The sequence below is a fragment of the Bos grunniens genome, chromosome 28, assembly GCF_055505025.1.
Source record: "Bos grunniens cultivar Pamir isolate PY7600 chromosome 28, Bosgru_T2T1.0, whole genome shotgun sequence".
NCBI classification, from domain to species: Eukaryota; Metazoa; Chordata; class Mammalia; order Artiodactyla; family Bovidae; genus Bos; species Bos grunniens.
Genome location: NC_141192.1, coordinates 35,631,075 through 35,634,815, shown reverse-complemented (window position 1 = coordinate 35,634,815; position 3,741 = coordinate 35,631,075).

Here is a 3,741-nt window from a genome sequence, read left to right as displayed (position 1 = left end):
GGGGGAAGGGGAGATTGCCAATTACAGGTGGTATTGATATCAAGCTGGGTCATCAGTTACCAGGGAAACCATCAGAGGTGCTCACCCTTCAACACCCCTTTGACAAGAACAATCAACAGCTGGGATAAGTAGGTAGGTAGGCATTTACTGATTAGGAAGTTCAGTCAGGTGAGTAGGTATAGGTGAAGCAGACATTGGTCTGCCAGGGATGTGCAGAAATCAAGAGAACAGCCACCTTGAGTGGCCTGACCATACAGTAGGAGAATACCCCTCAATAATTCAGTGAGCAAACTCTATACTGATATGCCATATTTATGCAATGACCTACTATACACCAATGCAAATGAATGAGCTACCACACAAGCAACAATATGGATGAATCTCACAGTGGAATGAAAGAAGTCAGATCCAAAAGCAATAAATACGGCATAACAAATATACAAAAGTAACCTATGGTTTTAAAGTCCACTTGAGGGAAGAAGAGGTGGCTTGTGGCTAAGAAAGAGCACAGGCTGGCTTTTGCAATGTACACAGGACTACATTTGCTGATCTGGGAGGTTGCTGTGTCACTCTGTGCTTATTCAACTATGTAGTTATTAGCACATTTTTCTCTAAGTATGGTGTGCTTTAATAAAAATTTTTTAAATCAAAATCAGCTTTTGTATCTCATTTGGTGTTTTTATTTGTTTTCCAGTGAAGATGATCATGATAGCCCACAAGAAACAACCAATACAATATTGTAAAGTTAAAAAATAAAATAAAATAAATAAATATCACTTTACTGAAATGCTTTTTTAAAAAGCAAATCTCTTTTGTTTTATTAGATGGTGAACTCTTGAAAGTCAGCATTGCTGCCTTACTCTGCTGTTATTCAGCATTGCCTAGAACAATTTTCCGTAAGTTACAGCTTTTCAGTAAGTGTTTGTTACATGAATGTTTGCCTCTTGAGTTGGTGCTGTGAGAGGAATTTTATGCTCCACCTTTACAAAAGTACTTTTCGACTGACTTAAGTCTTCTGACTTCCTTGCATAGCACCCAACTGAATGGGCCTTGGTTTAATCTCACTGAGGCTTTGGATCTGGGGGGCCTTTCACTGTCAGACCCAACTTTTTATGCTGGATCAAGATTCTGGCGGAACTTTCCATCATACTGAAATTGTTTCAGCCATGGCAGTGTAACTTTGCAACCTAATTAATACCACTGGAGAAGGCAAGGTATAATCAGAGCCAGGAAAAAGCAATTGAATCGAGCTAAACATACTCAGCTTTTATATTAGCACCAATTTTCAGGCTGGATGTGTCCCTGGGCATCACTAACAGAGGAAACAAGTGAGGAGCATCAGCAAAACACTCTTGCTGGATGTGTTTGATGCTGCTGCTAGTTTGAATCAGCACAGCGTGTTCTGCTCCTAATATAATTATTGTACAATCATGTTGCATCAGGTTGAGACAATCGATTACTGAATTGAAGGAGATTCACAAGTGAATGTGGGACAAGGTTTCTCTTTGCTGTGGTGAACATGACATGGATCACCTATGTTGCACAACTTTGATTTTGTTCTTCTCAGTATTTTGAAACTTCTCTGAAAGGTCTTCACTGTTGTCTCCTGTAAGCAGGATTTCTCTTTTTCTCTCTCTTTCCTTCCTTCCCTCTTTCCCTCTAACTCTCTCTCTCTCTTTTTAGGCTCTAATAATCTACCTGATTATTGAATACTTTGGAGTTTACTTGTGAGGATAGGTGTTTTTTGGCAGCTACTTCACTTTTTTGTTAATGTACATTTTATTTTTTTGGAATTTTTTTTTAGCCTACCCTGAAATTAGGGATAAATTTTGGGTTTGGAAAATGAAGAAAGGGCTAAATTGCAACTTTTGTCTCCTCTCTCCAGGGGTGTTTAAATTGTTTTGGTAGATATCCCATCAGATTAGCCATCAAAATGCCAAAGAAAGGATGTGATTTACTTGTCTTGGTGGTTGCTGAAGGTTATTAATATTATAAAACTAATTTCAAACTGTATTTCACAGTCTTATTAGTAATAAACAATAAAGTAGAACTCTTAAAGATTTGGCCTTAGGCAGCTCAGGATATGAGTTTAGGCATCACCAATTCATTTTTTCATCCATTCACTCATCACTTATAGTTACTAAATGCCTTTCTTTATTTGCCAGTCACTAGGCTAGGAGGTACTATGAATACAGGGTTGAACAAAACCAAATATGGCACATTTTCTAACTCTTTTACATCTCAGTTTTTCCCCTTGTAGAATGAGGATAACAGTTTCATACCTCATTGCATTGTCAGGAGAATTAAATGAGATAAAGCACCCAACATTACTGTGTGTCTGAACAATGCTCAGCAAATATTATTAGTCTTTATCATATTTGTTAATATTCTGCATCCATGCTTTAGGGGTGTGGTAAATCAAATACATTGAATTCTCTTTAGTGTTTTCAGTTATTTCAGTAGTTTAGAATACTGCAGAATATAATTGTGGCAAGGATTTCTGCATTATAGCAATCTTCACCATGGGATTGTAATAAATTGGATAAACCTCAAGATGACACTTTCCTTTGGCATTTAAGAGAAAGATTATGATCTTTTCTGTTCATTTATCATTTCATTTGCTTACTGGAAGCTGATCACATCTAAAAGTTTCTCTTGTGTTCTTTAATTGGAATTTGTCTCCTATCTGATTTGCATTTGCCTTCCACCTAATTTTCCCAAGCCAATTATAAAGTATCTTACATTAAAAATGTTTTAATCTGCCTTGATGAGAATTTAGAGAAGGAAGTTGATCACATTTATAAATACATTGGCAGGCTGCTTTCATGTGGATGGCTTCCAGAGCATTGCTCTTTCTCTTCCTCTCTCTCCTTCCCCCATCTCTTTGTGTTAGTGTCAAGCTCAGCCTTGCACTTTTGCTGTGTCTTCAATTCCAGAACTGCAAAGGTTAAACTTTTCAGTCATTATTGGAACAGAAGAGTCAAGTCATGGCTTTCTTTTCTTATCCTTAATAATTTTTATTGAGTTGCAGCCAAATATATCCATAGCTTGCAGCTAAATCCCTCACTCATACCAATGTGCCTTTAACATAACCTTTCCAATATATTGCTTCAGCCTCTAAAATCAACTTCATAAATTGCCATTGTTTCTTAATGCCTTGACTTTGTCTGTCCCTCTCAAAATATTTTGTCTTCACTTCCCACACAGTCTAAAGATGACTAGTCTTATAAACGGTCCTTCCTAGTTTCTATCCTGTCTCCAACATTATCTTTAACCCATACCAACTTACTTCACTGGAACATTCTCTCATTGCATCTCCCTTCCCCCTTTCTCTTTCTCATGCCTCCACTGATACTCCACAGTAATGTCTGGGATAGTGACTTTGCCCAAATTCCCATTGCTCTGGATTAGAAATAGCAGAGACAAATTCCAAAAGGCCTGTTCTCCAAAAATTGTAACACGCTTGAAATATATGTATGTTTTAAGGCTTTAGACCCACTCTTTAGGCAAATATCCTGCCATGCTGTCCCAATGTCATGCTTTCTTCCTGAAAACATCCTCAGAATGAGAAATCACAGTCAAAGACTACAGCCATGTGAGCCCAGTAGCTCACCTTTCTACCAGCTAGAGGACTGGTGTTTCTCCTCAGGGTAATGCACAGTGTTCTTTCCTTAACTTAAATGGTGAAGGTCATGGTTTCCCTACAGATCTGAATAGAAACCTCCTGCTGTCAGTTACCAT